This window comes from Phaethon aethereus (assembly GCF_964289735.1).
Source record: "Phaethon aethereus genome assembly, chromosome: 8".
NCBI lineage: Eukaryota > Metazoa > Chordata > Aves > Phaethontiformes > Phaethontidae > Phaethon > Phaethon aethereus.
The window spans coordinates 31,921,960-31,949,247 of record NC_138584.1 but is presented as its reverse complement, the minus strand read 5'-3'; the positions used below and the strand labels follow the sequence as shown (position 1 = coordinate 31,949,247).

General features: G+C 41.6%; 1 protein-coding gene across 1 annotated transcript in view; it reads right to left on the bottom strand.

Moving 5' to 3' along the window:
• The window catches only part of NFIA (nuclear factor I A), a gene marked incomplete at both ends in the record, with an annotated part of 222,764 nt that overhangs the window by 104,308 nt on the left and 91,168 nt on the right, over window positions 1–27,288 (bottom strand).

The following is a 27,288-nucleotide window of genomic DNA, read 5'->3' as shown; positions in this document are numbered from 1 at the left end:
AACTGAATCAACCTCGCTCTCAGTGTTTGTGGGTGTGAGCTGTATACAGAGTGTTTGGTGAAGCCCAATTCATGTTCAAAAGAAAATTAAACCAAAGAGTAAGTTATTAAAAGGAGCCTTTGAAGCCAAAAGCAATGATGTGTGAAAGACAGAACCAGAAGAGTTTATTTAAACACACTGCACAGAAAACAGGGAAAACAGAAATTAGGAAATTAGAAGAACAGTCATGAAGGCACCCAGCAGCCTTTTCCTGGTACTAGAATTTCTTATATCTATGAATATTTTATCCAGATTCAACTATCTTTTTCAAGTCCTTCCTATCAAAATTCCAGACATTTTCTTCAATAAAATCAGAAAAGTGATTCAAAATGTATTGGTAGAAGATATAAAATGAGCTGTGTGTGGATATTACAAAGGATCTGGGAACCTTACACCCTTTAGATCTGCTTATTTAACTATTTAGCAGCACAATTTAAAATTTGCATATGACTGGTTTGATGCCAAACCATAAGAATAAAGCAGGAATGTCTCTCTCCTCCTATGAATTTCAAACTCCATTTTTTTTAACTTACTCCTCAAATGTGAACTGCGTTCCCTTCCTAAAATTACTATGTAGTCCACGATCTAGTTAGAAAAGTATAAGACTTTAAAATAGTCTGCTTTTTTGTTCCCTTCAACTTCCTATCAAAAGTAAATCGTCTTGTGAACATGCTCAGAAATCAGATATTTCATGCTGGTTCCAAAAGAGGAATTTCTCCATTTAGCAAACCCAAGTCTAAAAATAAGTGTCGAAAACTGAAAGAAGTTATAAAACCCAATTCCTCATTGCACTGCAGTGCCCGACAACTTCCCTCAGTGACAAGCATCTGGCCTGTCCTCTTGCAACAGTTTTCTCATCCTGAAGAAGTTGCAAAAATAATCTCAAAAATTCGCAAAAATAAAATCAAACCATGCAAGTACAGATCCTTCCTCCAAATGTCTCCTAGCTTCTCCCTGTGTCGCTTTGTTCTAGTATCACTAAGGCATTATGGATGCCCCATGCCCATCCCAGTGAGCAAGGGGGAGTGCCTATCCTATTGACTAACTTACGAGGTATCTGCAGTCCCAAGTCAGCACACGATTGCAGGGCTCTTGTTTGCCTAGTCTCTGCTAGACACTAATTTTATTATGGCAGGCTAAGTAAAACAGGAATAGCAGGGGAGAGTGGGAAAGGGCAGCAGAGGGAAGGCAGCCAGAGATACTACAGAAGTTTAACAGAGTCATGGTTTTATATACGTGCTCTGAAACTCAAACTTCGGGGCAGAAGTAATGGTGCCATGTAACCTCAACTAAGGCATATGTGTGTGGCGGTGGACTTTGTCCCTGAAGTCCCCCTTCATTTCACACATCAAAAATCTACCCTGGAGAAAAGAAGAATGTCTTTCTTGCTAGGTACACAGTTTGGTCCAAATTGAAGGAAGAAGCTGAAGAAAAATAGTCAGTTTAAGTGTCACAGCTCAGTTAATAGGGGCTGAATCCATTAGTCATGACAGGCAAGCCTGCAATAAATTATGACTGTCTTACACTCCCCCACCAGGCAAAACCCTTTTCTGATTTTTCTCCACTCCTCATTCAAAAGCAATACCCAGTATGTATTCCAGGACAATTTGCTGTGTGCTGTTGAGATCAAGAAGCAAGGACACTGGAGGGGTGAATGCACCAAATATCTGACTTTGCAGGTTTATCAACCTTACACAGGTACCATAATCCAAGCAGAAACTCTTCCCATATCTGAGGCTGTCCAAACACCCACGGACTGCTCCTGCTCCACATGATCTAGGAAAGGGCTCTTATCCTTTAACCCTGTACAGGGACCTCACTGCCAAGTCCAAGTATCACTAATTATTATCAGTACTGCACCTAGGACTGCCACCCTGCAGATCCCCATTTTGCTAAGTGCTGTGTAAGCAAAGAACAAAGAGAGAGCCCTTGCCTCAAAGAGCTTACGATTTACTAGGCCTACCAGGAGAGCAGGACAAGCACAGCATCTTACTCTACTGCCAAGCATAAATCTTCAGAGCACTGGCTCCAACCGATCATAAATAAAAATGGAAAAAAGTATAAAGTAATTCTCACTTTGTTTCATTTCAAACCCATCAAGGAAAAAATATATTATATGCATCTAAGTCCTTTAATAAACATATAAACCACAGGCAGATATGATTTAGACTTAAAATACCACCTCAGCTCTAACTACAGTGTCAATAATGCAATATGATAAGATATGCAGTGTATTGGCCTCCTGTTTCAGGCATAGATAACGGAGCACATCTAAAAAGTGCCTAAAACTACTGCTGAGTGTGAAGAACAGCAAAAAGAATAAATGCTGGCTGAGTATTTATGTCCTCGGGACTGACTGGGTCAAAACTCACGGCTTGATTAGGCCTTTCCTTTTTTAACAGACAGGGTCCCCCTAACTGATGCTCTCACACGTCGGATCAGGCCCACTCTGCTAACAAGCTGTGGCACCCTGAGCAAGAGATCTCATTTTTATGCTCCTGGCCAAAGCTGCCCTCCTGGCACTGGAAGGTCAAAAAGCTCTGGACATGAAGATGAAGGATAACCTGGGAGCCGTGATGGGCCATGCAGGCTGGAGGGTGCGCCTGTCCTTGGGCCTCTGCTTCTCTGAGGAGTGCAAAAACCAGCCTATCCTGTGAGCATCAGCAGGCTCCAGTGCACACACAGACATGCAGACAAAGGATCAGCCTTTACAAATATTTTCTAATTGATCCAACCATGATCTTGAAGATGGAACTTTATTTCCCTTTTTTTTGCAGTTAATTTCTTTATCTATTATGCACTTGAGGAGACTTCATTGTCCAACTATTTTATTATTTGCTACACAGAAAAATATATTTGTGAATGGCTCCATTATTTCAGCAGTTAGCCTTCTGGTGCACAGAAAGTTTCCCTTCTGAACAGGCACTCATTCATTCTGCTGCGCCATTGTACATTTTATAGCTTGCCATACAAAAAAAACCCCACCCTTTTCTATTTTATTTCTTTCAGTGCTCATATTATTATAATAGTTTAAAAAGTGGCTTCCACTTTATTTATACCACATCACTTGGGTAAAGGATAGCTACCCACAATAAATCTAATTATTTTCCAAAGTAGAGTGCTCATTAAACATTGTATATAAAAGAGCCCTCTGAGATTGAGAATAATCCACCAAATGTTTTTTAGATATCTCTTTCTACTTAAATAAATAATTGTAATCATGAATGTGAACCAAGTACTGTGCTTATAAGGTTGAATTAATAAAAACTGAACTTTATATAAGCCTTGGCTACAGAACGTTACGCTAGTGAAGAATTTCAGGTGCAAATAATCAGAGATTACTACACACGAGGGAATTCACCAGTGGTCATGAATACCCTCAATCTACTTCCGCGAGGTAGGCAATATATTCCCTAATATGATATAGTGCAGGCTCCGTTATTGTGTTTTAGGAGTTTTTACTGAACTGAAAGTTTTCTTCCTGTTCTACTTGTAATGATACTTATCTGTAGGTGAAGCAATCATTTCTTTAACTAATGCATTTACAGGATGGAGAATATATCACATGCTCTTAAAATTTACTGTCTCCTATACTTCTGAATAAGAGCTACCATACTTAGCAAATGCTTTAAAAACAGTATGAGGGGAAAAAGGGAATAAATATATATGGTGTCTCTGCATCCTCCCCTGTCTGGCTGACTCAGTCTAGCTGCTGCTAACAAATACAGATCAGTGAGTGAAAAATCCTCATTTAACTCCATTGACAAAGTGTTTTTTTGCCTCTTAATTATAATAGGTTCTCCCAGTGATAGTATGCACTAGGTCCTAGAATTTACTTAAACTCTCCTAAACTGTAGTGTTAATTTAAAATGTGGAGTGCTGTGTTACAGATCAGATCCGCAGGTAGATCTGGAATAATTCCATTAAAACTAGTGGAACTGCAGAGATTTCTATCAGTTGTGGTATCACTATAAACCTCTTGTAAATAAAGCCTGCATTGTTAATGCTGTCACTGGTGAAGCAAATTCCATAACCCATGGCACACTGACAACCTAGGCAAGCTGCTGCTGAACTATACAAATCACCTCTTAAATTTTACTTAAAATTGAATTCACTCACAATCATCCAGACTCCATATAAAGTTTAATCATTACCTGAGTAAAGAACATCACATTATTTTCTGAAGAAAAAAGGACACAGCTCTTAAAAGAAAATTAAGATTACTAGATTCCTTAAAAGCAAGAAGGTGTCTCATACAGGCAATGGCAGAATACTTGTTCCTGATACTGTACCCAAGGACAGAGATACAGTGTCCATGGAAATCTTCCCAAGTCACACATCTTTCCTTTTTTTCCCTTTCTCTTTCCCTTTCCCTTTCCCTTTCCCTTTCCCTTTCCTTCCTCATTCCTTTCACTTCTGGAGATCGTCTAGTCCAACTATATTACTCAGGACACAAGACCTGTCGCTATCTTCTGATATTGAGTAACATGGAAAAGAGAGTGGCCTGATCAGTTTACCATGAGCTTAATTCAGACTGTAAAACAGAGAGTGGTTTCTTCTTTCCAATTACAACTTCAATTTGAAATCTGCAAACCCAAAACCACTCCTGAGAAACTCTGCTGAGGTGTAGCCAGGTTACCCCAGGAGGGACCTGGGCTCACAGTCTCCAAAGGGTGCACAATTTTATCACTGCCACTCTAACTGCAGATAGCAAGTGACCCAACCTGAACGTTCGCTACTAATTGGCAATGACAAATGGCTTGGGTGAATAAAGTGCTTCCAGGCGGAGGAATTTTATCTGTGTGGACTCCCGCTAAGTGAACTTCATCAGGACTCATCATTTTTGCCAGCTTCACTCTTTTGAAGGCACTTCAGGTAGAGCAAGACACAATGATCTGCTGCCCTGTGCCTGGAGAGCAAACTCTCAAAAATAAAAGTGGAGAACGAAGGCTTTGAAATGTGCAGCACATATACGGACAGTCACAACAAAATAAAAATGGGCAGCTGGCGCGTGGCTGTATGAAGCAAATAAAGGAGTGATGCAGAAGGAGACAAAGGGAGAGAGGAAGAAGCAGTAAGAAAGAAAAAACCCAAGCACGTCAGAGAAGTGTGAGGATGAAGGCTAAAATGTTTCCTTGTATGGAGGGGTTATGAGATCTATGCATTGTTGAGGACACAGAAAATACCTGGGCTTAAATTGTTTTCTGCGTAAAGGTTGACTGGTTGACTGCCAGACGTCAAGTCCATACGTCATTTATGGACTTGAACAGGACTGAGGGCTGCACAGCCTTTGTGCTGATCTCCCAAGCTGGGGAGAGGGCAACCAAGAAATAGTGAAACACATAGCAAAATAAACTGAAAAGGACAAATGAAAACATTTCTCCTGATTTGGCTCTGCTCCATAACTATACAAAGGACTATGCTGCCAGGTAACATTTGTATTTTTTTAATGTTCAAACATACACACTTAGAATAATTTTGCTTGATAGCAAATACCGAGGAAGAACTGTAAGGTCCCACATAGATCCTTACTGGAGAGACAGGTGTGACACAAAATCCTGCAGGATCACCTCTATATGCACCTCTGTGTATATATAGTCACTTAAGGGCATGATTTTGGGGAACACAGTGACTAATTCCTTTAGGTCCTTTAAAACTGAGGTTTGTACGTTAGTAGTCAACTGTCCAGCTGCCTACCTTGTGGTGTAGCACTTTATTGATGAGGAACAGAAAATCTGTTTGAAAAGCCAATACTGCCATTACTCTTTAGAGTACCACGTGTTTTTTCCACCCTAATTTTGCTTAACAGTTAACTGAAATCCCCATATTGCTTTCCTCATTCATACCAAAACCTCACAGCACTAAGAAAACCACAGATACTGCAATAAGTCATGACTCATATCATCCAACATCACCCGAGCAGGAATTACACATTTTACTGTAAGGATATCTAGGCCATCTCTACATCTAACATTTTATCTAGAATAAGGCCAAAACATATCACTTTCAGTATAGTGGGAAAAAGGAAGTTTTTGTGGTTAAAGCAAAGGCCAATGAGTCAGATGATGTGGGTTCTGTTTCCAGGCCTCACGCAGACTTCCTATGTGACTTTGACTGAATCACTTCACTCCTCTGTGCCTCAGTTTTCACATCTGTATGAAGGATGTCAGAATGTCAGATCCATTCATCTTGGTTTCTCAAATTTTTTGAGACATCTGGGTGGGACATGCAAAGTGTTATGATAACTACCATGCATCTGTTATTCTGCTGTGAACAGAATGATTATCTGCTTCCGGATGGAGAGGAAAGTTAGTAGGAAGGCCAGCCTCAGACACAAAAAACCCCAAACAAAAAAAAAGAAGATTTATTCTAGAGGAGCAACACATCTCTGATTTGACCAGCACAATCACAAGTAAAATAACTCAGAGGATGCAGTAGTACAGAGCCTTGGAGAAGTGAACACTGACAGACCTCTGAAATCCCTTGACCTTACTCTAGGTTATTGCACTGTGCTGTATCAGATGCAGCAGGTTTTTTTTTATTTATAATTCATAGGCATATAATTAAATCTTGCACATTCATTTTGAGAAAGCACAATAGCTAAACCACTAACCCTTAAGCATAGTCTAGCAGTGGCATTTGGAGAGTCAGCCACACTCTCTCACCTATGCTGGCAAACACATTACTCTGGCTGTGAAGGAAACCACAATGTGGGAAGGAAAGCCTACAAAAGAATGAAAACAGAAAGTGTCTAAGGCCTTGGCAGAAGGACACTAAATAAAATAGAGAGTGGTGACTCATTTTGGCAGTGAATCCACCTCAACCCCTTCAAAGGCTTTGGCAAGAGTCCTCGGAGGAGACCCCAGGCTTTTGCCAAGCCACAAAACACCACAATTATTATCGCAGCAGTCATCAACAAAACAGATTTTGTAAACTGACTTGTTGGCACATAGATTAAAGAAGCTATAAAAAGGAATAACAGCTGTTTGGGTTGCCCTATGCAGAAAGTTACTATATAAAAAGTACTTTTACACATATCATATATACGTACACATAGACGCACACAGATGCACATGATGTGTACATGAAGAATATACAAACAAGCAAAAGTGCCAAAAGCTTCCGAAGGATTTCATTTCTGTTCATGGGAGATAAATTCACAGGTCTGAAAAGTTGTAAACTAAAGACCTGATCCTTTTCTCAGTCCTACCGGTTTCACAATAGTCACTCCACATTTTCATTAGTTCCAATAGAGTTGTTTCCATTACACAAGAGTATAACGACATCAGAATCTAGAACTAATAATGGCTGCTTAAAGCAAAGTACCATAGACCTAATTCTCCTCCTACTTACTGGTGCGTAAATCAAAAGAAAATTTTTACATGCAGGAGTTGCACTAATATGAGGGGATAAAATAGCCCAGAGATGATTTAGTACAAGCTACAACAGAGAAGTGTCCTAATGGTTCCCAAATTTTTCACATTCAAAGGTTATGTCCAGTTTTCATAAACTAGGCATGTTTGAATATTTATGTAAATAAACATATAGTCAACTTTAGCAATTTAAATTTAGGTTTGCAGCAGATGATGAGGGTTTGTCTACCTAGACCTCAAACACAAAGGCAAGAATCATACAGCAGAATGAACTACTAGATTGAATCAAAAAAGTGGTGATGCACAATTTATATGCTGGTGTGCATGCTGTCGCTACGTTTAGAATTTCCTAAATACTGCACTTTTTTTTATTTAAAGCAAATGAAACATTATCCTTTAAATTCATAGTTTTTGATTAAGATGGCAGAAAGAAAGAAAGAGAGATGAAATTGAGAACATGACAACAGCATCCTGCTCTAATTTTTCTTTAAAAGTCTTCACTAAGGACAACAGTGAACACTTCTAGTTTCCACAAGGATTTTTTTTTTATCACCTAGATAAGCAAGACTTCTCTTGATTTTTTTTCTTGAATTTGGATTGGTCTAAGTTTTGGTAATGCATAATATTAAAATATCCTGAAAAGAAGTTGCAGAGAATCTGGTATATAACTCAATAAATGCATCTGTCTCAATTAAACTCCATGTGCCCTGACCAGTATCCAATACCTTTTTTAGAGGCTGTGTGTCTTAATCTCATCTTTTCACCACAGAATCAAAAGTTCAAATTACATCACTAAAAATAAAACCCTGTTCTGCGGAAGTACTATGGATACATAGGTTGCCAGTGAAAAAGGGTGAATCTGAACTAAAGGGATGTTTACAACCTCTACAAAGACATAAAGGCATAGGTTATGGGAGAAATGTGGATATAAACAGCAAATATCACTGCAAAAGACATCTGCATCCTTGCGAATTTCCTCAAGAAAGTGGATAAGGGCAAAGTACATTTCAGGGTCCTTGCCATTCCTGCAGAAGAAATGATGTGGCCTGTTGACCCAACACTAGCAGAGGATACGCAACAGCACAGATGAAGCATTTGGACTTAGGTGTTGATCATGTTGCTGGTTTAATACCTTCCAAATGACTGACTGAGGGAAGCTGTCGCATCACCCCTGGATGACAATGCTTGCTTTTCCGTTGTTTCCTTAAACGGTGAAAATATACAGAGGTAATTCGAGACACTGAAAACTCCTAATAGATGAAAATTGGCAAGTTGTGGGCTGAGAGAGAGACTATGAGAAACGGAGGTTTTTCTAATATAATCCACCTGAATATAGGTATCTGCATCGAAAGGAGGACTCTAGCATTCTGTTATTGTAACTACAAATATTTTCCAGCTGCATAAAGAACCATTTAATATTTTCAAAATTACTTGTCCTTAGGCAATCTGTTTATTTTCAAGTGCAATCCAAAAATTAGCTAGGACTGTATTTACTGCTTGTATGCATAGGCAAGCATTTAGCACAGGATGGTCAGAATATAGATAAAAATCTGTATATATAACGTTCTTAGATTGAACTATTTGCCTTTTATTCTTATCCTTTGCTTTTTTCCTTCTTTTTTTTTATGGCCACCTTGGACTACATAATGCATTATACAGACACCAAATTAGCTAGCACGCCAGCAGAAGCAGTAAGTCTCACCTATCCAAGTATTTAAAAAGCTTGCAAGCACACACTGTCTCCTGTGCAGCCCGGAGATCCCTGTTGAGTCTATGCCAAGTCCCTGAAAAGTTGGACACTGCATCCGGTATTTACACTAAGCTAAAATTCTAATCAGCACTAACAGCAGTGTGTTTTAATTCACCCTTATGATTTTATTTCAATCTGCTAAGCAGCACAACTGCCAGAAAGAAACTGCTATAAACTCCAGTAAACAAATGCAGGAAAAAAAATTTTTTAAAAAAAGTATCTTAAACCTGTTGGAGATAAAGTTTGCACCACTTTAGACATGCAGCCCAAAAGGAAAGTCTGAAGCTTTGGTCAAAGCTGCTCTCTGCTGATTTCTTTTCAAATAGCCTACCTTCCACTTTTTTTTTTTTTTAACTTTTTTTTTCCCCGCAATGTATTTGGTACTTTTTAGCCAAGGAAGGAAAACGCTAATGTTATTTTACACTGGCTATTTCACCTCACGTCCTCCCCTACGCAGCTTTCTGCCAAGTGCTGTGAAACAAGAACACAGTAACTACTTGAATCTCTGGATGACACTATAAATCGTAGTGCCAAGAGGCTGGTGCCAAGTCCAGCATCTTCCTTATTTTGGGAAGAAAAAAAAAAAAAAAAATCGGCAGGAAAATTCTGAGAAGTTGGTCACCATTTTGGACCTGTTCAGTGCAGTCAGACCTTGGCAGCCATCTTACAGCTTGGCAACCATTTTGAGAATGTGCCTGGCAAGCTCTCAGAGCTCGCCGACACTGTTTCAACACGGCGCTGATTAAATATAGTCCAAATTAAACAATACCACGTAATATCAGGTAAACTTACCCTTCATAAATCCACCCAGCACGATGGTTTACAAGTACACCTTTAAAGAGCGAGGGACATTGTGCTTTCCTTCAAGGCCGCCCAGGCGCCTTAACCCTTTCCCAGGCACGGTGCTGGCGAAGCCCCGCCAGAACCCCCAGCACCAAGGCCCCCATGCAGCCCTGACGGAGGGAGTGTTCCCCCCGGGGCTGGCAGCGAAACGGGAAGACCGTGGACGGCAGGATACAAAAGACATGTTGCCTTTCATCGCCATTTAACGAGGCCCCGGAAAGCCCACCAGGGAGCGAAGGCCCCTCCGGAGACGGAAATGCCGCATCCGGGGATGACAGGGAGACCGTACACAACAACACGTAAACCCGCAGCTGTTGTGTGAGAAAAACGACTTTCACAGCTTTAATTTCCTGATGAACTTTTCCGTGCGCTCCTCTCCCAGAGAGAAAAAGAAAAGTTTGAGGAGAAAAAGTCATCCCAGGAGCCAGGCATCTTAACGAAGCCCGGTTTATTAGGACAGCCTAATGCCAGTGTGAGCTGTAAACATACACTTCCCTTCTTCTCCCCACCCCACAAGATCAGTGTGTTTTTGGACCAAGCGCTTTTGACTGCGACAGCGCCAAAATCCCAAGGAGGACTTTGTGCCAGTTGAAGAAAGGCACGGTTGTTAGAAACCGCTTGGGCCCAGGAGTAGGAGAAGCGTTTCGCAGATAGGCGCTCCGGTCGTGAGGGGGACGGAGGAGCCGGGGGAAGCGCCTCGGCACTGCTCCTCAGGGCCAGGGGGTATGGCAAGGTATTCCGGCCATATTTCTCCCAGCATTTTAAACAACCCCACCGCTGAAGAAGTTCATTTGTCATATTTAATGTAGTGTAAACACATTTAATAACTTCAGAAGGAATGCAGGGTGAGTGTTTTTACAGAACAAACAGTGCTATCTCCAGGACTGCTTCGCTAAAGTTTAGTCTACACGAGCTCTAAGTCTGTCAGCCTATTTGAATAAAACTTAAAAAGATAATATATGGGTAAAATTCAACACTTGGAAAACGGAGTGTGTAAAAAGGCAAATATTTGAAGGTACTAAACAGTATCCGAGTATTAAAACGACATTTTGGGGAAGTGTTTAATATCTGAAGACAAATGTCTGTTGGAAATGCTTACTACACACATTATATTCTGCTTCTTATCTTGAAATAATTTAAAGAAGTGGAACAGAAAAGATCAAGTTTATGCTCTATTAGCATAAAGTTTAAACTATAAGGGGTTTTTGACCTTGAAGTCTGAATTAAATAATGTCTTGTATTTTTATTCTCCCTCTTTTTTTTTGCCCTTTTGAAATTTTAATTTGGGGGGGAAAAAAATTAAAAGCCAACTAATTAAATGTAATTTCATAGTGAATGAAATAAATTAATTAAACCATAATTGAAATGACAATATTAAATATGAAAATATTATGCCGGAGTAGATCAGAATAAAGTCTTGACACTGCTGGATATCTTTTATATTGAAGGACAGTATCTGCAGCCGCATGACGTCAGCCGTGCTGGAATAGTTGGGAATGCATTGATAAATTGCTCCATCGATTCTGTTCTGCTTCACTTACCATAATTATAGCACAGTAATGGATGACATGAGTGATATATTTTTACTTTAGAGAAAAGCCAAGAGTTTGCCTGTTTCTTTATGAGATTAGACCAAATCCTTTCAATTAATACAGCATGATTGATATCTAAAAGTGTACTGGGGTAAGATACTTGCTTCATGTGCACGTCTTTAAATATTATTGGTTAAATATTGAAATAGAATTCAAAGAGCAGTTTCAGTGCTTTAAATAACAGTGTCATTTTGGTAATATGAAAGATGTATCGTCACAATTTTCAAAGACTTTTCTAGGCCCGCTTTAAGCATTTTGATTTTCTTACATCTAAAAACCACATTTGCAATTAATATTCATGTAAGGCAGGACAACTTAGACATTTTCCTTGAAATCTACAGACACTTTACAGGATCAGGTACCCTCGCTGAACTCCCTGCCAAGGCTACCAACAGTTGCGTTAGGAGAAAGGCCAGGAGGACTGGATTATGCTTTTCAAATACATATGGTGCAGGCTCAGTTTTCAGCTGCTGTCCATTGAAGTCAACTCCCACTGAATCCCACTGATGAGGTCCACGTGTAGACCCAAGGACAGAACTTCCTTCTCACTGCTTGTGTCCAATCCTGCAAACAGCTATTCTTAAGGCCAAAGGTGTGAATAAAGAGAGAGTAGAAGATGAAGTAAAGAGGAGCCTGTAACGTCTTATTGTCACACAGGACTGCTACGTGGTGCACAGCCATCTATCCCTTCTCCAAATCTGCCAGCAGATAGAAGACAGACAGCAGCAACCTGCATGGATTCCCCAACAATGAGATGTAGAGGCATCAGCACTCCTCTGCTCATGTGTAATCTCCTTCCCAATATGCTGTTAGCATAACTTACTGTACTTCTAGGTAGTCATCCATACAACTAATAATCCTCTTTTTAAACTTTTTATAGCACGCTGCTGAAGAAAATGCATCCTAACCCTAGTGCGTTAGGAATAAATAACCGAGTCACCTCAAGAAGCAAGAGAGGAAATGTATTCTTGCAGGGGAGATCAGACAAAAGCTGAGAGTAGGTGAGACAGAGAGACGTCAAACCACTGTCACAAAAGACAAATCCGTATTACAGAGATGCACAGGAGACGACTCTTGTACCAACGCTGATAAGACTGCCTCACTAAATGCAGAAAAGACCTGCACATTTCTCACAACTCAAGCTTCCCTCATGGATACAGGTCCTTCACGTGAACAGAGAAAACAGACATTGTAAAATGCCACATATGCAATATTCTTACTATTTTAGCTGTTCTGGTTATGGAACCCTGAATGGGTTGCTTTTTAATCAATAACGACTTTTTTCAGCCAGTCCACTGTACCTTCATGCTGAATAATTTCTACATAGAGGTCAGCAAAAAACCCCAATACTCATGGACTTTTGAATGAAGCCAGAAATATCTGTGGGGAGAAAATGATGTTACCAAAATGCAGTCCTACCTCACGCAGCATTTTTTCAGCATATAGTTCAGAAAAGACCATAATCAATTTCTCTAAAAATTTTAACCTGTCCCCTCCCTCCAAGCAATAAGCGTGTAAGATTGATCTATACCTATAACTGTTGAATTCATTCCCTTCTCATGTTACAAAGGCTGTCACTGGAAATAAAGTGTAACTTGGGATGGCTGTGGCAGCTATCAAACCTCCTCTGACACATTAGAGCGTCTGAAACCCAGACACCCAAGGTTTACATCAGAAAACTCCAGCATGTAGCGAACAACTCAAAACCAACTATCGACCATCCTATTGATTTCTAGTGGGGAAACCAAGACGGGAAAAGCACCAGGAGAGATAGGATTTCTTTTCCTCTCCTCATCGCTAACTTAGTGGCTGCCAAACTCAGGTCTTCTCAGGCTTAAGCCATCAGAGGTTTGTGTTGCAGCTAGCCAGGATGTCTGCCTAAGATAATTCAAGCTGAAAGCAGACAATGTGCAGTGGGAGCTGATTAGCCACTGACTTCCAACGTGACCTGTCTCGGTCCCAAAAGAAGCTTCTTGACAGTAAGATATGGAGGCTACAGCTGAAAAAAAATATGGTTATCTTTTCAGATGGCATATGAGGACATCTGACTCTCATACTTAGGCAATCGAGAGGCACTCTTTGCAACTGGCAAGACCCAACCTTGGCCTTTAAAATATTTGATCATATAATGCAACAACAGGTTTAAAAGAGATTATTTTCAAAAACTCTCTGCAGCCAATATGAAATACAGTAAGGATTAAATAAACCTTAAAATAATTCACAGTATGGAAAGAAGGTGTTAAAAAGGCCATATATTTTTCATCTCTTTTTCTTCGTCAACAAAATCAGTCTGCTGTGTGTTTCAGGAACTTTGCTGAAAGTATTCCAGATTTGCATTCATGTAGCTGAGGGCACTTTTGACCTTACTTGGAGACTGGGAAAATAATAACTATAGGTGTGATTTTGATCATTCATAATTTAAAAGGAAATATCTTATGTTTGCTGCAGATCATCTGTTTCACTCATTATATTCATATCTTAGCTAGTATTTTCGTGTTTAATTTGAAGATTGCATGGCCCCCGTTCAAAATGAAAACTTGGTTCTGAATCCCATGGATTTTGCAGCTGAACCTCAACCACAGGAACACCCTTTTCCAATTATAAAGTGTATGGCTAGGATGTAAATCCCAGTGCATATTTTATACCAAAAGACACAATGTTAGCAAAGCACTCAAGAAACCCCTGAAGATCTTCTGTAAAAACCTGATGAGTTTGTTGTAAAAATCAGAAACGTTTCCTGCCTTTAAAAATGCGACTATGCTACAGTGTCAGAGTAAGACCATCATCTGTTATTTTTGATTTGTTACGTTAATGGGCTGCAAGGTCCAAAGTATTTGACATATATGAACTCTTCTGCTGCTCCCCTTTGTAAAGCTCCAGCATTTTTTTACACAGCTCTGCAGGAACACAGACCATTATGTCTGGAATGTTTTGATCTTATCTTAAGTTTTTAATAACTTTCTTTTTTATATACTACATATTTTACATTTTTTATTGCAAAACTCACTTTGCAGCTGTTTATTCCCTCCGAACTTCAGAGGGTTCTGTTCATCTCCAGGTCCCCGAAGGACAGACATTGAGGTGCTGGCTCCCGGCAGCAGCCACCCTGCCCCAAGGGGGTGCTGCTGAAGTGCGAGGCACCCGCATCTTCCTCCCCAGAGGAAGAGGAGGCAGAGCTGTGGGGCTGCGGCTGGACACCCAGGAGGCAGCTGCTGGCTGGGCAGCCCTGCAGACACTTTACAGCTGCTTTCTTCATGGCATTCCCAAGAAAGTGATGTGACTCTCCCCAGGCGATGAATCCACCTTCTGAGATACAGCGATCAAATTGCACTGCACTTGAGCAGCCAGCCTGAATGAAGTCCTCAGGACCTTTTTTCCACACACCCCCCCAGAGCAAGAAGAAAATACGAGTGCATACATAAAGCTACACGAAACTATTACGTAAATACTGCATGTTGGAGTGGGTATTTTAGTTTTATGGTGGGACAGGAGGAATAAGCTTATAAATCTAAGGCCTAGGGTCAATGCTTAAGAAGAGATTACCTCTAAGCTTTACTTACACGTTCTATTTTGGCCCAACAATTCACAATGTATTTCTGGGAAAGAGAATAGTCCCTGCTCATTCCTGATGGCACAGGGCATGTGGCAAGATGCATCCTCCTGGGGTGTCAGGGGCTAACACATAAGAGGGACGGTAAATTCCTGTCGAAGCTGTAGAGAAGGCAATCTGACTTGAGCTGCAGTGGGGATAAAATAAATCTACTCAGCTTCCGCCCGCACTTTTTCTGGCTTGTGACAAAGCCTTTCGTGCAGTCTCATCGCCTGTCCTACAGCTTGTCATGACCCTCGCCCTAACAGCTTTGCCTCAAGCCAAGATCCATGAGGGCTCCTTCCAAAACAAACCGAGACAAAGTTTCTCTGAAGCAATGTTTTTCTGAACTGAGCAAGATGCGACTCCACTTCCACCCACGTAGTAACCCCACGCACGGGCCCAGAGGCCTGTGACCAAAGCACGGGAAAATGCATCCACCAAGTACTCCAGCTGCCAAAAGGGAGTCCAAAAGCTTAGCTCAAGAAAGGAAAAAGGTGCAGAAATTTCAAAAACGTCTCAATACAATTGGCAAACTACGTCTGCAAATCTGCACCCCGCTGTTTTTTTAGGACATTAAGTTACAGGTGCCATCGTAGCAGACGCTGCCTAAAACGGGGCCCGTACGCTTCCAGTTGTATCACCAAGCCCACAAAACGAGGTTGTAAAATAAGAATAACCTTATAACAATACAGTGTTACTTGAGGAATGAGATTCTTAGTACACAGACAGTATCAGAAGGGATCATCAAAACATTACGATAGATACTAAAATGGAATTCCTGTTAAGATGTTAACTTATGTTTATACATAGAAGCAGCATATTTAAAGTGTGCTTGTTAACATTCGCAGTTATTCTACTGACGGAGGGGCATTTGGAGAGCATTGTAAGGAAGTTACATCGGTAACAAAGCGACTATTTTAAATAATACTGAATGCATTATTTAACAGAAGTTAACAATAGAGATTAAGAAGCGGTACACGTGGATTGTTTGATTTTGTACTCTAGTGGCAAAGTAAGACAGAACAGCATGCTTGGACAGAAGAATCTTAATGTTTGAAGTCTCCAGCTGCAGAGTTTCAGGGCTGAGTTACTGAGCACAGGCCAGAGATTACCCTAACTTGGTTAACCGAAAAAACCCGCCAGGAGATTTCCATCCTGCCTTGCAGGGTTCGCTGGGACACACTCTCAGTCTCTCACAAATAGCAAGTAACTCCCTGTGATCAAGATGATAAACGTTATGCTAAACCCCTTTCTTAGCACAAAAAATTAAGCTTTGTAACTCTGCAAGCTCCAGACCATTTCCTAGAAGGAAAGTAAGTAAAAAGCTTAGGTCGGGAAACCATTCCTCAGCACACCTGTGTAAAAAGGAGGGTGAACGCACCCATAAAAAGGAGGGCGGATACTTTTCTTTGCTCTTTTTTCTCCTTGGACTGAGAGGCACATGACAAGAAAACAGAACGGGATCAAGTCCAAAGAACTATCCTCTTTAAGGATACACTATGTGGTATCATCAGCGAGTCTCAGCCAATATTGGCTAACAGTCGCTGTCTGTTTGCCAAGCAGAAGTTTGCCATGTTAAACTGTCACTATAATGCCACCTTGAAGAGGCGTTATCATCACTCTTGCGATGATACACGGCAACCGTGAACAGAAACCGAGGCCGGAGCTCACACATCTGAACAACAGACAATCCTGGTGCCACGGATAAGTAACCCAACAGACAGTGCTGCCTGCTTATCGCTGCCGCGATCCAGGAGCCCTCTTCAAATGGACAGTAAAAACTACACCATTTTATGACTTTATAATACTCCAATTACTGAATTTTATTAAAAATACTGAGAATACAGAAACCCATTTTATTATTGCTCTGAATTTACTGCTTCCCTGCTCTGAATACAGCATAAAAGCACAGTAGAAAGCCACAAAACCTCTTACGCATCTCATGGAATTGATACTGACCTAAAACATCGACAAAAACTCATTCCCGAGGCATCTTGCCTTAAGACCTTCACGGGTAAAGGACAGAGAGACAGCCAGCGCAGCAGCCACAAGGCAGGGGCTAGATTTCCCCTTTCACTAGACTTCTCTTGCTATTGAACTAGGCATATAAAACCTGGGGAAAGGAGAGCATTACACCAGACAAAAGTGCTATATGCTGCTGCAGACAAGGCTCACCATATGGGAAAACACTTACATAATACAGCTGCACGACTTTGCCAGGGTTGCTGCACAAACTCCTTATTAATATGGCAAAGTTATAACTTGAACTTACAGAATGCAGGACCTGAAATTTGATTAGATACAGGGTGGGAACTTTTTTTTTTTATTTAATAATGACTGTATAATATTGACCTTAGTAATTACAGGCTGGAAAAGTGAACTTCGCATGAACGGCACCATATTGATTTTGCAAATGCAAAAGTACAAAAGTACTTTTATGCCTAAGAAGGGTTCTAGTTACCGCATTTGAAAGACCTCGGGAGAACAGTGTCTTGGAGAACTGTATTCTTCATTCAGTAGCGCTCTAAGCATACCCCTAACTGCTGTACTCGCAAGTCCCAATATTTAACAACCTGATAAAGCCTCCTCTGTAGTGCCCTAGGCTCCCTTTGACTCAAGGTGGTACTCAATACTTTGCAGAGTTGGAGTCAACTCTAATGAGTCAAATGCAATTTAACTTATTAAAATAGTTTATTCAATATGTAATACATCAGAGAATTAATATATTATTCACCAATACATTCTGAACTATTTAGCCAGCTGTATGAAATGTTTCTAATACACTAGCTGACATTTTTTTAATTACACAAATACTTTGGGTCGCAAATAACTGTTCACTATCTGGCAAGCCCTACAAATTATATGCAGTTAATTACATTCAGGTTGGTATATGGGTTATAAATAACTGTGATAAAACTGTGATATCAGTGCTGACAGAATTTTAGTGGAAATCAACATTCTCCTATACTGAAGTAACTGAGAGCTACGAACAGAAATACTGCCTCCAGAAATGTAACTGTAAATTAATAAATTGTGTATGTGCACAAAATGACTTCTTATTTTAACACGCTACATATTTCTGCCTTCAATTCTTATTAATTTCATGTTTTGCCTTAATTTATACTTTGAGATTTTTTTTTCATTCCTCTTTTTTGAAGTATTGTTTAAGTTACTGACTTCAGAAGTTTTTCACAGACAGATCCTCCGTAGATTCATATTTGCACGTGAATCCCAAGCTTTAAGTATCGGCTCTCAAACCCACAAACAGGTCTGTATGAGCAGTCACATACTGCTAACCTGGAGACCAAGTAGTAAGCCAAGCCCTGGGACTGTGGTAGGTGGAGAACCTCAGCACCCAAGAGAGTCTGAACCATGACAGGGCTGCCTAACACGCTGCAGTCATTTGCATTCATTCAAAGGTTGTCAGCATTATAATGACATAAAATTCAACCACAACATTCTAACAAGTTACGGAGCTCGCGCTATTCTCCGTTACATAGTCCTAAACCAGCCTGTGAAGTCAGCCCTGGTTTGCCTCAGTCTAACCAAGTCAAAATTCTTTTCAGGCTGCTCCTTGTGCAAAGACAAGCCCTACCATCTGCTTGGGGTTCAGCTATCCAGCCTCCCTTCCCGAGATTCCCTGAAGTAGCAACCTGAATCTCACACCTGTTTATCACGACAACTCCCTTTAACAGATCCTTCTGTTTCCCTGTCCTGACTATTATATCTGTTAGCATCCTGTAGCAGGCAAGGGGAACATGACCTCTTCCCGCACACGAGGGAAGAGGCTGAAATTTTGAGCCACGGTGATGTAGCCTGTCACCAGGTGTGGATTAGCTCTTCCAAGTCGGTGCATGTCACAATGCTTTAAGGATGTGCGGAGGCGTGATGAAATTCAACACAACAACACATATCCCCAACTTACCATATCCTCGCCTGAAACAGTCATGCCTGGAGGGACTATTTCCCATGTTATGATATGTAGTAAAATACAAAAACAACCCCAAAAAAGCCCAACAGAACAAAACAAGAGAAAAAACCTAAAGGAAAATGGATACCTTTTGTGAAAGAACTATTACTAGATGGAAAGCTAGTGGGGAAAAAACCAGGAGGGAGAAAGAAAAGAAAAAGAGAGCATATTCTTCAGTAGGGGAAGTTTCTCCTGTAAATTGGCAGCGAATCAGTCACTAAATGACATGCCTAAAATCAGGTGGTGGATTACTGGAAATGAAATCTTTGTCCCAGGAAAGCCAACAGCAAAAATCCTATTGATTTCAATGGGACAGGGTTGTCTCTCTGGACTTAACAGTCAATCATGCAGAATTGGCAACAGCGTCCGAACGTCCCTGTTTGTTATTAGACCACGGAAATCCGTATTAGTTTGCTTCATCTGCACTTGTGACCAGCGCACCAGCACTTTTTTTTTTTTTGGCATGGAGGTGCAAATAAGCAGAGTGGGTTCAATTTTTCAACCCAAGCCACATGAATGAGAGCTTTGCTATTTCTCCCAAGCATTTCGGAGTCCATTTTCACCCTGAAAGGCATGGGAAGCCTCACCGCTAATGGGAGCGCTGTGTTTACAAGCAGAGGGGAACTAAGCCTTTAGTGTTTTTGCATATTTGCAATACAGTATGTGGTTGGGATGGGAGGAAGGTTTGTTGGAAGAGGAAGATGGCGAGAAATGCTAGAAGAAAAAGGCCGGTCCTTAGAGGCTAGTATTGCTATGAAGTATACACAGTCCTCATTTTTCTCAGTCCTTTTTGCAGGAAAGCTTAGGCGAGGAACAATCACACTAAACTGCAGATGCTTAATGTTATAAATATTATACGGTGGTATAATGCTCCCATTTAAACAACTTTTCATGAGCAACCTTTCAAAATTTAAGTGCTTGGAAATTCTTGGATGTCAAAGCTGCTATTTATGACTAATCTTTTTATCTGAAAGCAAAAACGGGTCCAAATAAATAAAAGGACAATAACAGAGTAACAATGTAGAAAGAATGCGTGCGTGCGCAGCACGCACCCACGCAGAAAAACAATAAACAGATTTACAATAGTGAAGCGTGTGATAGGCAAGATACTATTAATACGGGGCCCAAAGCCCATCACTTAGATGAAATATTATATGGAAATCGCTGCAGATTGATACAAGGCTGAGTAAACAAATGATACAAATGGCGGTGGGTATATTTGTCCAGCCATGTATTAGTGCAATACACAAAATGGGACCCAGTGAACGTTTAAAGTGAAAATTTGTGACCTGTTAGTATCCCCAGAATGCCCGTAGAACATTATTCTCCCTTTTAACCTTAATTTTTATTCTCCGTCTCAATTTCTGCTTTGCTTCTCCCATCATAGCCCGAGTTACCTACGCTGACAGCCGTAGCAGGCCAAGGTAGCACAGATGGGGCGGCTGCAGCTGCATCTCACCTGCCAGACTGCAAAACCCGCCGGGACGCTTTCCCGCTCCCTTTATGTCCGTCTCTGTGCATTTGCAACAGCGCCTTTCCCCGGGCCTTTATTGAACGTGTCACCGACGCCGCACGGCTACAGCTACCACGCACCGCTAGCAAGTCGCAGCTCCGCAACGTGCTTCTTAACGGGGGAAACCCAAGACGGGCCTCCCCAAAAAGTATCCCTTGAACGTGTCAGCATGGGTTCTGATTTAAAGCAGTTCAATATGCCTGGCTCCCCAAAGGCAGCACACCCGTGGGGACAAAGAACACCTCAATGCAACTCAACAGCAAACCCTGCTGGATTAAATTGCAGTGCCGGTGGGCTCCACATTTGATCTCGGTTCGCCTTTGTCGGGGAGCGGGGCGGGCGCAGGTGGCGGTTGCGGGAGCAGCCTGGCTTTGAGGGCGATGGGAACAATGTGCGGCGAGCCGAGCGCGGCAAAACTTTCCTTGTAAAGTTGCTTGTTTTGGGCTTCATGAGAAACTTGGCAAAGTTTCCCCCGGGGCCCAATTTTTTCAAAAGCCTTAACCTCCCTTCCTTTGTTTAATCTTCAGTTTTGTGCCTAAAAAATAAGGGGGGGGGGGGGGGCAGTGGGTGTCAGTTTTTCCATACCCGGCTTTCCAGGCTGCAAAAAAAGTCCTGCTGCCACCTGAGCGGGGGATTGGTTGGGCAGCGAGATGCCTGCATGCTCTCGCTTACTTCCACAAATAATCCCACCTGCAAACGGAGAAGCTGAGTTTCAAATATCAGCCCCTCAGGTTCATGGAACTTTTGAAATGAAGCTGTGTCAGATTTATGGCTTCGGTGTGCAAACGGAGGAAACCGTGGCCATTTTGAGCGAGTTCTGCCCGGAGCTTTCCAATCTGAACCGCAGGCTCCACTTCGGGATCAGAGCACAGAAAGTTTTTGTAGCGCGCGTACGCTCGCCGAAAAATACGCGTACCTCTGCAAAGTGAAGCAGACATAGAGCATGTGTCTCCAAGAAGCACGCCTGCCTTCCCCAGCCTGCAAGCGCAGCTCTCACCGCCGTATTTATTAACAGCTATAACGCGAGGGAAAGTCCCCACGTTATACCATCCCCAAACTGCTTTCTGTTAAAACAGAAGACAATTACGGCAGACTGCACGCCCTTTACTTTGGATGCAGTTAAAGATTTTGCTGGCTGCTACACCAAAACTTCCCATGCTGTGTTTACTGAATTGAATATAATCTTTTTTTTCTTCCTACCTTAATTTCAATATTTAGAATAGCTTAATTATATCTGATATCTACTAGATGTTAAATTGCTGCCATGGATACTGTACTTGTTTTAGGCTTTGCCCACAACCCAAAATGTGACTAAAGATTAATAGAATGCTGAGATATTTTTGGCTGCGAGTGAAATTTAATGAATAAACATTTAAATAAATTACCCCAATAATGAAACAATATGCCACTAATGCCTGAGCTATGCTAAATGCTTCGCTTCTCTTACAATTCATGCAAATACTCGGGAAAAGAAATTATAGTGGTGAAGTACATTAAACAAAATCCTTCCTAAACCACACCCATAAAACAGTGTCTCTACAGTACCGGGAACAAAAACCGTGGCTTGTCAGTCAAAGTGTCTAACTATGGCATATGGGTAAAGGTTTCAGTCTGCTATCTCCAGACTCATCTCGTGGCCCGGGTTCAACACTACTGAGCTGCTCTCCAGACAAAAGACGAACTCATTGAAAATGGGTGCTGCGAGCTGTCTGGTCAGCGCGACCGCGCAGCCCGCGTCTGGATGCACACAAACTACTGGCATGGGGGAAACGCACTGCGCTTTGGAGGGCTTTAGAGTTTCCTAAGAGCTGAAAAAGAAGCAGCCTGAAGGTTAAAGCTGGCTAGTCAGAATGGCATACTTGGCTGCGTATATAGCCAGGTGGCCTGGGCATATTGGCAAACAACTGGCAAACTGCCCAATACATATGGCTTAGATTGCTTTGCTCTTCCCATGAAGCCTTCTTAGACTCTTGAGCAAGCATTCATTTTAGAGCAAAACGCATCCAAGTGTTAAATAAAATCTTCCCCCAAATATAAGGCACGTAACCTTTTCCTTTAAATAATAGAGAGATAACTATATTGAAATAAACTAATTATATTTTTTAATGAATTCTTACAGAAAAGTGACACACACCCCCCTTTCTCTAAGTGGATCTGCCCTTTTGTTAACTCCTGAAGTACCAAATATGCCATTTTTTCCACACGTACTCCTTTTGAGGGGTAAATACTCAGCACAGTATTTAGGCTCTTAGCACACCATAACTTGCATTTGCAGTGAAGTCGGGCGCTTGAGAGGCGCGTTAGCAGTGTCCTGCGCCGCCGCCACCACGCAGAAGCTACGGCAGATGTTCAGGGCTCCTCCCGGTTTCGCAGTTACTCTGAGGTTTAGGCAGATAGTTGCCTTTATTAAACGTTAAATGATATTTTGTTCTTGAAAAGTGCTTTCTCTTAAAAACTTAGTCAAGTCCCAATAGAAATTTAAAAACTCAGAAAATTCAAGCGAAGCACTTGACACATACTCCATAGCTTCAATTATGTTTAAGCGTCAATCCTACAGCACAAGTCCTCGTGCTAAGGCTAGTGTAAATACCACATTAAATATTCACAACAGCTTTGAGGAAAGGGCGAAACATATTTAAACAATTAACACATGCCGAACTCTTAAGCCGGTGCTTACATGCCACTGACTCTAAGCAGAGGTTGTGACAAAGGTAAATTCTTCTAAATTAAAAGCAATGGGACTTCTGTTGAAAGCTCGGTAAATGCTTAAGTGTTTTGCTGAACTGAGGCCTCAGTTAATGAGAACCAAGAAATAATTCTCCTCAGTTCCAGAAAAAATGTGCTTCCTCACCCTTATCCCACTGAAACCCCTTTCTGTTTCACAAACAGGACACTGAAGTTTCAAGTGCCGTGAGCTAAATTAAGACAATAACCTAAGTTTCATTTTAACGGACTCTTAAGTATAGTTCTTCAGCAGCTAAAAAATTTCTGAAAAGAGAAAGCCAAAAACTTTTCCAAAAGCTGTTTAAGAGCTAAGAGTGAGGTACCATTCCTGTGTCACCCACAGGTATTGCAGCATCCCTAATGATGACACTAATGTGTTTTAATTAATACCGAGGTCTTGTTAACATTTTAAAGGCAAGTACGTCACCTGCTAGTAAGAGTAAGTTCTAATAATCCAGGTTTTACAATCCTCATCTCTGAAAGGACAAATACACACAGCAGACAGGGGTTCAGAGCTGACTTCAGCCCAGGTCTCCAGGCACTACCTCCATTCAATCATGTAATCTCCTTGTCATTTGGGGTTTTTTGATAGGGCTCCCTTTCCCCCATTCTTTTCTTGTTTTGTATATTTGAAGTATGAAATCATCAGGTCAGAGAGTAATTTACTTATATAGAGTCTTATTTATATAATGTCTACATACAAGGAGGACCTGACCTTCACCAGAACCCCTATAAGCCATCATAATATAAATAGCGTACATTATTTACTTAACTTCCTTGCTTCAGTTTCTTTAAGGGGGGAATAATATTTACAGGGATGTTGTGAGGATTAGCTCATTACTTCAAGAGCCTTGAAGATGAAACATGCAATGTAAATGAGAAATATCAAGTATCAGCGACACTGATGAAATCATCATCACCATTGTTAAGAGCGGTGTTCGAGAGTAAAATCGGGAGAGAAACGCGTCTTTCCGCAAAAGCAACGCTGCTACAGGCCGAAGCACGATGACCTTGGCGCCATCTTTTCCTTCACCTTCCTCATCCCCCTCCTCACTGGCAACGAGCATCATTTGGAGCTTTATTAGAACGTCTCCACGCCAAGTTGGACATGCTCCAGGCAGAGCCGTCCTCGGCCAAGGGCAACATGCGAAGTGCTCTCAGACAACTCGGACGGCCTGCACGGAGGAAGAGAGCGGGTGGAACAAACACATCGGGATTGTTGTTTGTCCTGCGCAGACTTCGTGGCCCGAGCACTTGACAGTTACGAATTTCTCTTGACGGCGTGAACCGGAGGCTCTGATGACGGCAGCAAAGGGGAAATTTGTGCCTTGAATTCCCTGCTGCAGTGAGCTATTAGCACGGATTATACGTGCTGCTGCAATTTGTACGAGGGCTGCAACGTGTCTCCTAACCGTTAAGATGGACCAACGCTAATCTGCTCTTCTAGTACCTTCATCACTTGGGTAACAAAGATCAAAAGCGACCCAAACACTAGGGATATTGAAATTCCGCATCCAGATCTGACTACATTTGGCAAGGGGCCTGTGGGCCAGATCTTCACTGAACTTGGCGGAACTGTAACAAACTGAGAAGTCAAAGCGAAACGGGAAGGGGGCAACATCACGCCCCAGCTGCTGCCGCCCGCCCGCGGGCGCTGCCCGCGCCTCAGCCCGCTGCTCCGGAAACGCCGGTACGCCCGCGCGGCGCCGGGCCAAGCCCGCAAGCTGCCCGGCAAAGCGCTGCGAATTCAGGCCACCGCGGGTTCGTCTACACGGCTAACGGCACGAGAGCCTCGGGCAGGGTCCGCCGGAGCTTGCTGTGGTGGCGGGAGCGATCCCACCGTGCGGCCTCCCTTCCCTGCACGGCAGAGGCACACACGAGAGCGGCGGGTGATCTCATTTCCAGTAGTTAAGTGAAGTAAGTGCGTAAGTATGCAGGATTGGGGCCCTGGAAACCATGAAGAAACTGGGTTTCTCTTTTTATTGCGGACAACTGCAGCGCCTGTGGACTATTGCAGCAATGCTTCTTTTCCCCAGAGGAGGACCTGGTCCTGGGATTTTAAATTTTCTTAATATATAAATGACTTTGTAAGAAACTTTTCATTAAAAATAAAGACTTGGAAAAAAATGTTAAAAATATTGCCTAGCTAAGTAAATACACAGATTTAAAGCATATGGATAAAAACGAGTGTTACTATAAACACGAGGCATGTTTTTAAAAAGAATTTTGCAAAAAGATAAACTTTTTCTAACTGTATTTTGATTAAAGTTTTGAAGCTGTTTATTGTAAGTAATTGCTTTTCCTCAAGGAAAAACAGATGTATAGATGCAGGAGTTTGTTTCCTCTTCTCTTTTCTGTGAAAGTACGCATGAAAAGTGTTTCTATCAAAGAAATACAAGAGCTGGAATAGTTTATGTCATTGTAAAGATAATAATAAATTAGTGCTTACTGTGCCTGTAAAAGTGCAGGAGACAGTTTCTCCTGCCCGTCCTCACGCAGGCAAACTTTCTGAATTCTCTGAGATTTAACATGTAGAAAATTATGGAGAGTAAAACTTGCCCCGAGAACCTCAGAAGTTTGGTGTTTGCTTTTTTCTTTAAATTTTGCACTTTTCCTTCCAAAAAAAAATTACCAGTCTTTTAAAATGTACATACCGAGGTCCAGGGCTGAAATATTCTTTGTCCCTATCAGCGCTGGTCGTTACATTTTTAGAAAACTTATCCGGCTCCTACTGAAAGCAAGAGAGCTGCTGGCCCTCGGCTTCAGCAGAATCCAGCCCCGGAGCTCATCCACCTTTTTCTCCGAGACAAAAGGTTGTAAAGGAGGCCAAAAGCCCTGCGCTTTGATACCGTTCCCAAACATATGGGAACGTACGGCTTCATGAAACTGCATTTAACAGATGTTTAAAGAAAGACAACTAACAGATCCAGAATGTAGTAATGAGGAAAAAAAGACAATGTACATAAATTCAGCTGCATGTCTCTTTATAGCGCTACCAATGCCCCGGAGACAAAATGCAAATGAGTCTACTTATTTGCAATATGACACTCTCCATTTTATATTTAATATTTTAGGTCATTACTAAAACTGATTTTCTTCCAAAGTGATTTCTTCTGGCACCTAAATGGAGGGAGATTTACACAGTCTGCAGTGTATTGTACTTTGTCAGCACAGAGAGTCGTGAAAAAAACCCTCGACTATCCATTTCAGGTTTCAAAAGTAAGTGAGGAGGCCCCGTGCAGGCTCCACGCACAACCCGTGTGCCAGGCGAGCGTCCTGGAAACATCCTTCTTTTTTAATTTTGCAACTTCTCAGCCCCAAATTTGAGTTGTAGATAGTTTTGGAGCCCAAAGACCAACCGTTCGGTTTAGCAAACCAACAATGTCTGCTCATTTTGTCCCAATCTTTTCAGCTTAAATATTCACAATGTGCCATTATTACTGAATCATTATCTGCCTTTAGCTCTGACAACAGCATCATAAGGGCTATGAAAGGCTCCTTTCTTCTCGTGATTAGTCTCTAAAACATTTCCTCATCTTACAGTGCTTTGCAGCTTCCCAGAATGCACCGCTCAATTACAGTGCTGAAATTAACTGTATGCCGCTCTTATTTATTGATAAAAGAATAATCAAGTGCTCCAGCCCCTAGCCTGCTTTGGCCACAGGTTTTATATCAAGTTTCAAGTAACGCGGTTTTTAACTCTTTGAATCCTCTTATAAATGGGTGGCATTGTCTGCGGCGCGGTGACAACACTGTGCCGCTCGCCGTGGCGCACAAGATAAAGCACCCTTCATTTGCGTGGGGTAATCTTGTTGAAAATAGTCGCGTACGGCTGACGCTTCAAAAATTAATCTTGAAAGGGAAGAGTTTGTTTGGTTTTTTTATCACTGGG